Genomic DNA, 11,535 nt, shown 5'->3' on the forward strand with positions numbered 1-11,535 from the left:
CTCCATCTTTCCAATTTCACTTCCAGATCTTCCCTGCTCTCTGCACACAGAACAATATCATCCGCATACAATATGTTCCATGGTACTGTCTCCCTTACTTCCTCTATTATAACATCCATCACTATGTTAAAGATAAATGGGCTCAGAGCCGACCCCTGGTGTAATCCTACTCTCACCTCAAAACCTTCTGTCTCCCCAACACTGCTCCTCACTCTGGTAAATACATTCCGGTACATCTCTTGTATCAATCGCACATACTTCTCTGGCACCATCTTCTCCCTCAGGCTCCTCCATACCTCTTGTCTCGGGACTCTGTCATAAGCCTTTTCAAGGTCAATGAATACCATATGTAGGTCCCTTTGTCTTTCCCCGAATTTCTCCATTATTTGCCTCAGACAAAATATACCATCTGTTGTTCCCCTTCCCTTCATAAATCCCATCTGCTCTTTACCTATTTGTACTTCTTCTCTCAGTCTAGCATCTATCATCCTTTCCAGTATCTTCAAAGTGTGGGACATCAATTTAATGCCCCTATAATTACCACATTCTTGGACATCGCCTTTCCCTTTAAAATTGGGATCAATATACTCCCACGCCACTCATTTGGTATCTTTTCCTGTTCAAGGATCTTTATCATAAGATCGTACAGTATATCCACTCCTTCATCTCCTAATGCTTTCCATGCCTCCACCGGGATCATGTCTGGTCCGGTTGCCTTCCCATTCTTCATCTTCTTCAGTGCATTTAGTACCTCTTTGCCTAGAAAACCTCATTACCATGCCAATGTTCACTTGCCCATCCTCTCTTATTAGTCTATTATTTTCTTCATTTAACAACTGTTCGAAATATTCTTTCCATCTCTTCACAATGTCTTCCTCCTTTCTAAGCACTACACCCTCTTGATTCTTTATTTGTTTGATGTGTGTTATATCTTTGGTGCTCTTATTTCTAGCCTTTGATAGCTTCATCATCTTCTTTAATCCTTCCTTTGTCCCCAGCTCATTATACACATCATCATACGACTTTGCTTTAGCTTGGGCTACCACCTTTTTCACCACCTTGTTTTTCTCTCTGTACCTATTTCTGTCTTCCACGACTGTGACTCTTCCATCTTTTCTTTGCCTCCTTCTTATCTTTTACTACTTTCTCAATGTCTTCATCCCACCACCAACTATACCTTTTCTTCCCATATGATACCAGATGTCTCTCCTAGCAGCTCCTTTCCATGCCTTCTTATTACTGCTGCATTTCGTGCCCACCATTCTTGAACATCTTCAATCCCTATATCAATATCCTCCAAAACCCTCCTCTTAAACTCTCTCTTCTTATCCCTTCCTTCTGTAATTCGTACCATTTAATTTTCCTTATCCCTTTAGCTTTGGTTTTTCTTTCCCTTTTCAACTTCAAGTCCATACATAGCAGCCTGTGTTGGGGGGCTACATGGTCGCCTGGAATAACTTTGCAGTTCTTGACCTCCACCAGATTTATCCTTTTATCTGGGAGAATCTTCCCCCACTCCTATATGTTATTAGGTGTTCCCTTTTCTTCTCAAAAAATGTGTTTACTATTGCCATGTCGAATGACACAGCAAAGTCACTACACTCTCTCCTTCTGGGTTTCTCTCCCCAATTCCATGGCCCCCATGCACCCGCCCAATCGCCTCATTTTCACTTCCGACATGGCCATTCAAATCTGCCCCAACTATCACCCTCTCATGCTCTTCCAGTTCTTGCATTATTCCATCCATGTCTCTCCAGAAATTTCCCTTCTCTTCTTCTGTGCAACCAACTTGTGGTGCATATGCGCTTATAATATTCAGAATCTCTCCTCCATAACATATCTTCAATCTGATGATACGGTCATTCTTTCTATGCACTTCTATTACCGAGTTCTTTAGTTCACTAGACAGTACTATGCCAACTCCATTTCTACCTTGTTTATTTGCTCCACTATAATATAGCTTATATCCATCTCCCAACTCTTTAGCTTTATTTCCTTTCCACCGCGTTTCTTGCACACACACAACATCTACTTTCTTTTCTCTCATCAAGTCAGCCAATTCTCTACCTCTCCCAGTCATGGACCCAACATTTAGCTGACATACTCTGAACCCAATGTGAGCTCGCTTCTTTAGCTGCACCCGCTCCTGATGCAGTAGCCCTCGCCTTACCACAGAGTTAGGGCGATGTCTCTGTGCGTCGTTTACGGAGTACGCCCTAGCATTACCTCTTTCCATATTTCGGCTCATTCCATTTTTTTTTTTTTTTTGGTTTTGGCACAGATTTTTACAGCCGGATGCCCTTCCTGACACCAACCCTCCCTATTTATCCGGGCTTGGGACCGGCACCCATAAGGACTTGGTTGCCCCCCCCAGGTGCCACAATATTTCACAATATTTCAATATGTGAAATATTGTGGCAATATCATGTGTTATCTCTTCACACCGTAAACAGGATATTGTGTAAACTAATTCTGCAGTTTCTACTGAAAGTATAAATATTCTAGCTACAGAAATTTAGATAAGATTTAAGATCTATCTTCTTTGTAACTATACCATTGGTTTTACGATCGTTAGGCCAACCAGCAATGCGTCTAGTTACTATTAATAAGAATGACCACCGATGAAAACCAGACGACGTATGCGCTTGAACTTCTGGGGTCACCTGTTGGTATTTTGGCAAAGGTTTAACGACCTCGTTCCCAGAATCATTCATTGCTTAGAAATTGAAACTTAGCACTGGCGTCTTGTGTAAAAGGCAGTCAAAATGTCACCTAAAGGATAGCAAAGTGAGTGAATGTTTTTTTATTCCTAATGATGTTTGTTTAATTACGCAGCATAACTCACTAGGCAGACATCTTCGGCCCCCATTTCATCTCCTTTCTAAAACTACAGTTCCTGGGAGCTTTTGGTGTCAACGATGATTGCACATAAAATCACCAGAAAAGAAAGGCCATTAACACCGGCAATAACAGTTTTACCTTTGTCTTTACGGGACAATTCGGAGAGGTCTGACTATAATGCCGAAACTTAAAGTCGTAAAATCGAGATAATTATGACCTCAGGTGAGACAATATGCGAGGATTTCGGAGCCAGTAACGACAGAAAACTTCCCGAAGGAAGATAAAGTACTCAGCAATAAGAGACCAAGGAATGACGGCCGTTTAAAGGTAAACCCATTTCCGTGTTGCACTTCGGCTTTGAATTGTTTAGAGTAATTGTTTCCCTCAGCTGGATGTGCGCAGTTTGCTAAACTCATTTACAAGACTCAGTGACGATTCCAAAGGTTTATTGGTGGCATCGTAGCAGAGATAAGGGAGACTGAGATGGTTTAGGAACGTAGCGAAAAAGGGAGGGTGGTGACAAACGAAGGGAAATAGTTAAATGCAAAGTCAAATGTAGTCCCCGAAGCGTCGAATGTAGAGACATGCATCTAGGTCGCAGCATCGGAAAAAAATGATAGTATACTTGGTTGCCGGGTCGCAGTCGTAGAGGTGCGGCTATACCACAGTAAAACTTGTGGGTAACGCACGTGGGCAACTTATTGCGTACATTTCTCAAACAGGCTAAAAACATGTCAACGACCGTAAGTAGAGAGCGAACCTTTGGCAAATGCTGATGGTAATTGTACGAAGTGCTGGTTAGGACTACCTGTAAGTCATTGATTTGTATTCAACCTGTGAGTGATGTGTATGCGACCAACTGCCCCTCGTGTTTAGAAAGTTTTATTGCCATATGGGTCCATCCTTAAGCTTGGTTATGTTTTGGAAATTAGTCATGAATATTTCCTTTTTATTTAGCAATTTTTTTTAAACGATTCCATAACAGTTGGAGACAAAAGAAAGGGGAATGAATATGAAGGAAAGTCAAGTAGAAAAAAGAAAAAATTGCATTTATAAGAATATTCATCCCTCGGTAAATGCTGAATGGTCTTAACCATAGGAATCGGACTCCATGAAAAATGAGAGCTTCAAATTCCTAAGAAATATTTTCATCAAGCATAGAACCATCATAATTTTTCATATATAATTTATAGAGACACGAACCTAACTTGCGTTGTAATGAATGCGTATATAAGCACTGGTGCTTTTTTTTTAGTCCCGAACTGTATCACGTTACTAGAAATTTCCAATGATAACTGCTTACAGTGCGATTCAAAACATACCAGAAAATTTCTTTAATGTAAATAATTTATGGAATATTTTTTTCTGGGGAGATTATTCCTAGTTTCGAAGAACATATATTAGCCAGAATGTGGCTTAGGATAACCATGCAAATCTCGAGCTCTGCGCTCCAGAAATAAAAAGATATTATTGGTCATTTTTCAACATTTTCTTTAATTAGGTCACTTTATGTTGCAGAGCCTGGCTCCTGACTTTGAAGGGTGCATGTAATCTCCGTTTCAATAATCTCATAAACTTTAATTTTATTATTCAACTACGGATATCTTTCATTCCCCCTCCTCGGGCATCTGCACACAATGGAGGTCCCTGCTAACTCAGTGACCTCCTTTGAACTTTGCATGCTACGATCTACCTCATTCCACTTCAGTATCTTGAACGATTTCCCGTTTTCCCGTTTTTATTCATCTGCGTTGCATTTGCTACGAAACACTTTCTTTTCTCCCCCGCCCACCTCTCTCTCTCTCTCTCTCTCTCTCTCTCTCTCTCTCTCTTTTCCTGATGGACTCAAAGTCAACGTAAGCTGGTGTGGAAGATGAATGGGCATTTAACTCTCCGCCATTCATCATGGGAAGACAGACCTCCCGATATGGATCGTTCATTGTCATGCAACTCTCTGAGTGTCACCCAGGAATGAATAATAGGTGTCCCCCGGAAGCTGACCAAGTATTCTGTTTGATCATTTAAGTTGCCAAGGTAACTTGCGCGCACACATACGCACGCACTACTTGTATATATAAGATATAATCTAATATATATTATATATATATTATATATCTATATCTATATGTATATATCTATAATCTATATAATATAGATATATATCTATATATATATATATATATATTATATATCTAGATATTCTATATATATGATATATATATTATATATATGATATTAGATATATATATATCTATATATATGTATATATATATATATATATATATATATATATATATGTATAAATAGATATCTATATACTATATATGTATTATATATATATATATATATATATATATATATATATATATATAGATATATAGATATCTATATATATGTATATATAGATATCTATATGTTTATCTATATATATATATATATATATATATATATATATATATATATATATATATATATGGTTCTTCGCTGGAAGAGTGGTTTTCGTGCTCGGCTGCCAATGCGGAATCAGAGAAATTTATTTCTGGTGATAGAAATTCATTTCTCGATATAGTGTGGTTCGGATCCCACAATAAGGTGTAGGTCCCGTTGCTAGGTGACCAATTGGTTCCTAGCCACGTAAAAATATCTAATCCTTCGGGCCAGCCCTAGGAGAGCAATAGGTAAGCAATAAAACCCAAAACATGCTGTGGATGAGATATGTAGATGATATTCTAACATTTTGGGATATTAGGTGGGGCAACTTTAATGAATATTTATCAAAATTAAATGCATTAGTGCCCAGTATCAAATTTAAAGTTGAATGGGAAACAGACACCAAATTCCTTTTCTTGATGTTTTAATAATCAGAGGCACGACAGAATACAAATTTACCATGTACAGAAAACCAACGTTCTCACTTTCATACATTCACTACTTTAGCTATCACGACATTGCTATCAAGATAGGTGTAGCCAGCAACCTGTTCTTAAGAGCCTTACGAATTTGTTCCCCAGATTTCCCGGAAAAAGAATTTGAACTAATTCGTAAGCAACTTTCGTCTTTAAAGCACCTTGACCATGTAATTGAGAAAGCAATCCACAAAGCAAACGTAATTTTCTACTGACCTCCTCAAAACAAGACCAAAGATACCCCCAACAATAAAATAAAAATTCCACACCTGGACACGATTAAGACGGTGACTCAGACCCTCGGAAAATCTAACCTTTTTGCATTTACTTACCCAAACACCTTAGCCAAATCCCTGATTAACGTCCAACAAAAGACATCCCCCAGGGACACAGGGGTTTATGATATCCCATGCCAGGACGGTGACCAATCTTACATCGGATTTACAGGAAAATCACTTCCCCAGAGATTAATACAACACAAATGGTCAGTTAGGTATGGACAACAGAACTCAGCTATTTTCAACCATATAAATGAACATAACCATAGAATAAACTGGAATTTGTCACATATAATTTATAGCAGCAACTGCCGGTACAAGAGTCAAATGATGGAATCGGCCTTAATAAAAGAGAGGCAGGTAATGAACATCTCAAAAGGAGCATGGATTCAGATGTGATCGACAAGATTTTCATTCAACCAACGCTTAAGAAGATTAAAGGAAGATTATCAGCGGGGGTGACCTAGATTGGCTTACCTATGGATGGACCTCTTGGTATAAATACCACCTTTTCTGTAAAGTTTTCTCATTCATCAACCTGAAGAGAGAGACAGCAGTCTCTGAAATATAGTATTTTTCTCTCTATATTTTTGTGTTTTTATGAGCTCCTTTTATTAGATGAAATTCTGTTGTAACAGAACATTTTTACCAGTCATATATATATATATATATATATATATATATATATATATATATATATATATATATATATATAATATATATATATATATATATATATATATATATATATATATATATATATATATATATATATATATATATATATATATAAATATATATCTTGCCTCTGACCAGCGTGTTTGACCGCTCTTAAATCCTTAATCTAGCCTTTGGGATTTTGCTAACTTTGTACTGTCCATTTGTTATATGTTCCTTAATACAAAATGTATTGTTTTCTGACTAAATTACCTGTGACCACGTGTTGGTGGCTGCTTTTAAATCTTTAATCTTGCCCACGGGCCTTTTTTCGTTTCTTTAAAGTGACCTGGACCTTTGTTAATCCTGTAAAGTCCGTTTATATATGTTTACCTGTACTGTACTGTATTTATTATTGTTCTGATCAGTCTTGCTTTTAGTTTACAGCGGGCCACTCACTCGATCTCGTCGTACGAAAAGAACTGAGTAGGAGGTGACTCCAAAAAAATAAAAATTATTGCTAACTCACGTTATTGTCCGGTATGAACAAAGTTATCAGTCTTAATTTGGAACCCACGCTGTTAGGACGTGGCTGAGGGAGTATCTTATAATGAACCACATGCTCAGACTGTGCCGTTGCAGCCAATGTAACAATGAAAAAAAAGGCAACGAAAAAGAATATTGGGTCAATGATTGGTTGTGGGTGGAACAAAAGAAGAATATTGTTCAAGGAAAAAAATATGATGACAAGAAAGTTGTTAGAAACAACTTGCATATGTTTTAGCAAACAAAAGAACTTCAATATCAGTCAGGGCATATATAGATTGGACCCTTTATTCCTTCATATTGTTTCCCAACAGTACAAATTCAGAGAAAGGTTTAAATGGCCATTCACCAAATCGTTGAATAGTTATCTCTGTTAACATTTTTTGTATTACTAATTTTACCATTTGTTCTTTTATCTAGGCAACCCAATTTTAACTTTGACAACTGTTCTGTTAATTTTTTTCCAGCGAGAAAAATTTCTATGATTTTTATGTATATACTACTTCTGTTTATTAATAATAAAGCACTTGAAGAGGCCTGGTGAAAGGCAAAATTATGGACCACTGAAGTCTTTTATTCTCTGTTCTCCTTTTTTTAGATATCAGTATTTGCTGAAAACTTCAATTTTCAAGATTCAATACGTATAACGAAATTACCCTTAACCTACAAGCTGATTAACAAAACAACAGTGCGAAAGGATTTTTTATACAGTGAACGCAAAAATCGGCATCCCAAACAAAATCTGAAAACTGAAGTGTATGATCATCGTGACCATATTGAACATATGAAAGCGCGAACATCAATATCACTGAAAAAACTAAAGGAAATGACCAATGACGCTTCGAATTGATATTTTTTATTTGCTTAAAATTATTATTATGAAGATTGTTTTTGTTTAGCTTAGCACTTGCTACAGGCAGCTTTCGGTTTGGGTTTGGTTAGAGGTTTTACGACGGGAATCGAGAATGACCTATTGACTTTGCAATATTAATGTTGGTTGCGAATATATATACATATATATATATATATTATATATATATAATATATAATATATATATCTATATAGAATATATATATATATTATATTATATTACAGCTCAGTTGGGGCGCGTGCTAAAATCTACGGTCAATTAGAGCGTTGTTTCACCAACGAAAATTAAAGAAAAGACGCTATTCTATTTATCAAAGATAATTGATCGGTACTGTGCAACATGCACATTATTTATCTTTTACATTTTCACTCAAATAAATGGATCATAAAATCCTGTCTCAAAATTCCTGTAACTTTAACTCAAAGCAAAACACCTTTTTCAGACCTTTTTAGGTTTTTCCATAGGGCTTTCCTACTCCTCCAAAACAACAACAACAACAACAACAACAACAAAGTAGTTTGTTGGCTGAGTCGCCGAGTAAGCGAAAATCAACACATTTCCAACACTGATGCCAGAATTGAAAATCAATATTCCATTGGAGTACCCTTTATCTTTCTTACTGGCAGCTTTTCCTTGCGATTTATATTATAATTATACCTTTTTTCACTTGCAACTTCCAACCTCAATTGCTTAGAAAGGAATTATGGGCTTACCATTTTTGTAGTCACATAAACATACCCCTGGGTAGAATAGCATCGATTTCTCTCTTAGTTATGTGGTTTCTGACCAAACAACGAACTTGGAACGCATTTAATTTTATATGATATAGTTGGCAATTAAGAATTTTTATGCCTTTGGTGTGAATTCAGCTGAATGTTTATGGTATTTGGTGGAGTCATCCATTGAGAGAGAGAGAGAGAGAGAGAGAGAGAGAGAGAGAGAGAGGAGAGAGAGAGAGAGAATGGGTATAAGGATGGATGGGGGGAGAGGATTAGTCTTCACGTCGTTTCCCTAAGTCATGGGTGTTAGCAAGAGAAATCTTGCTATATTGTGAAAAGTTATGATTGAATAAAGGTGACATATCGCCATGGAACTTTACGATAACACCCCCTCTGCAAAATGATGAGATTTATGGTAAATTTTATTGGTCTGCGCTTTGGATAGGAAGCTAAAATATAATATATATGAGGTGTGCTTTCAGAAGACGGTTGCATTTCTCTGTCGGCTGCATTTGTAGACTTAAAGATCGCCAATTCACGATGAACATAACAATTATAGCCTGATTTAGTGTGACCTATACTTCCCTGGAACTTTTTCGTAAAATATAAAGTTTTCACTGGAACAGTTACTGTGGCTAAAAGACAACCCACATTAAATTTTCTTGTTTGCAAATAATTTACAATGAAATACTTGTATAGCGAGCTGATTTATAGATCTTACAATGCTTCGATACTTGAAAAGTGTATGTGATAAGCTTAAATCTCATTCCCTTTCCACAAGTGTGCTCATGACCATTTTAGTTATTGTTATTTGATTTGCTTTTTTAATTTTGTGTCTTTTAACTTTAACTCTGACCCACTACTGCCTTGAAAATGGTCTCTAAATGTTTGCCGTTTGTATAAATATGTTAGAACGTCTCACAAGATCGTATCATTCAGGTGTTATTAGGGGAAAAATAGCCTTTCTGAAATCCCTGTTAAATCTTGATGAATTAAATTTTTTTTCTAGAGCTTAACTCGGTCGATACTAATCATGGTAACATTCATAAGAAATACAGTTTGAAATTTGACATGCGGTATATTGCCTTAATTTCAACATATTTCTAAACGAATGATGTCAAAACATTCTAGTCAGTTATTTCTTGTCGTAAAGTTAAATCACATTTTATCATTTAACTGGACAAAATAAGTTTTAAAAGTTATGTCATTTCAGGATGTGATTTGTCATATTAAGATTTGTATATTTAAATGTTATTTAACATCAAATCATAATTATGGTGAAACTTAACGAGGAAACTTAACGATAGAAATGCTGCTCTCTAAGCAGATGAATCTTTTCGTCGAATCCTTTGCATTATTTGTAATGATCATTTTCATAGATTTAACCTAACAGCATATGAAGATGAATCAAACTCTTTCATTATCTTACTGCTCATAACATGTCCTGACAAACTGCAAACAGATTTGTAATTTAAACAGGAAATCAACGATAGATAAAATAACAATACGAAATTGACTGGTAATTCTTGTAGATAATTCAAAAAGGAAATCAAAATCTCAAAATACACACGAGTAAACTCCCAAGGAAGGTCTAAGAAACTGAGCGACCGCCTTCCAGACAGCGTATTGCAATCCCATCTCATCGCCAAACTGTCACGCCGGTTCCTCATTCCCAGAGCTTCGGAAAGCAATCAAACTAAGTTCAGCTTAAGAAAAAAAAAAAAAAAAAAAAAAAACCCTTAAGCGATGCTGCCAAACCGGATGCTCTAAAGTTATCCAATATGAGAAGAAAACAAATCTCTCGTTTTAAGATGGAAACTTTTCGTTTCTGACAAAAACGAGTAACGCTTCTGGTTTTCTGACTCCATTCGTAAATACTTCTAAAAAGTTTTGGCTGTTTTTCTCGGTACGGAGAAAGCTGTCAGTTATTCCAATACGAGGGGGTGGACTGTTTCCATGCCTTGCATTACTGGCAGGGGTAATCGAAGATAAAAGTTGGAGTTTTGCCATATAAATTATCATAATGTTATAGTATGAGGCTACTTCTTCAAGAACTAGAAATAAAAGCTAGGTCTAGACAAAATTTCTTTATAGAGTGACTTCTCTTTTATTATATTTCAGATATTTAGGAACAAAGCATATTCCGATTGTTGTATGCGGAGCTCTGAACGAGTCAAAATTTGTTAAAATATAATCAGGGTATGTGAGTGTCATTACTGAGAAAAAGTGAGGATATCGTGTTGGTAGTATGTGACCCTAAAACCAGCCCGTTCATTTTTTTTTCATATATTTTACCTATTTCTCTGTCCCCTGTTGAGGATGAGCATAATAAACATTTTCTTCATGACAAAAACGTGCAGAGTATAGTTGCCTCACGCAGTAAGGTCAAGTTTCTTTTCTGCCTTTCTTCCCCGTAGCGGGGGTAGTGCCGTCAGTGCACCTCATTTGGTGTGCACTGTAGGCATTACTAAAGGCTCTTTGCAGCGTCCTTTCGGCCCCTAGTTGCTATCACTTTCATTCCTTTTATTAAGCCTCCGTTCATGTTAGCTTTCTTCCTTCTTGTTATCCACCCTCTCTTCACAATTATTTCATAGTGCAACTGCGAGATTTTCCTCGTGTTACATCTTTCAATCAAACCTACCTACTCTTCCATTTCCTTTCCAGCGCTGAATGACCTAAACTCAATATTCCATTCCATTCCATTCCATTCTTCCTC

The sequence above is a fragment of the Macrobrachium nipponense genome, chromosome 3 (genome assembly GCF_015104395.2).
Source record: "Macrobrachium nipponense isolate FS-2020 chromosome 3, ASM1510439v2, whole genome shotgun sequence".
NCBI classification, from domain to species: Eukaryota; Metazoa; Arthropoda; class Malacostraca; order Decapoda; family Palaemonidae; genus Macrobrachium; species Macrobrachium nipponense.